Raw genomic sequence first — 236 nt, 5'->3', positions numbered from 1 at the left:
TACCTTCTTGTTCAAACCTCTTCTTAAGCTCCTCCGCTGGTAACAGTGTTTGAGAGGAATCAAACATCTGCATAAAGAAATATATTATCATTTTCTATGGTGTCAAAACAAATATAACGGCAAGTCCTTCAAGTTAGACGGTGGCTTACGTCGGGAAAAGGGACACACTTGCTACCAGGTATATGACCACTCGGTATTCCCTTGCGAGGTTCTGGAGCAGTACCGTCAAATCTGTC

General features: G+C 42.8%; 1 long non-coding RNA gene across 1 annotated transcript; it reads right to left on the bottom strand.

Moving 5' to 3' along the window:
* Nucleotides 1-236, bottom strand: LOC104775682. Its single transcript, XR_766042.2, has 2 exons — nt 150-236; nt 1-67 (listed from the first exon to the last, which is right to left on the bottom strand). It is a non-coding gene; the product is annotated as an uncharacterized LOC104775682 (long non-coding RNA).

Source organism: Camelina sativa, unplaced genomic scaffold (genome assembly GCF_000633955.1).
Source record: "Camelina sativa cultivar DH55 unplaced genomic scaffold, Cs unpScaffold28195, whole genome shotgun sequence".
Lineage (NCBI taxonomy): Eukaryota > Viridiplantae > Streptophyta > Magnoliopsida > Brassicales > Brassicaceae > Camelina > Camelina sativa.
The sequence above is the reverse complement of the archived record's forward strand: the minus strand, read 5'-3'. Positions and strand labels throughout refer to the sequence as shown.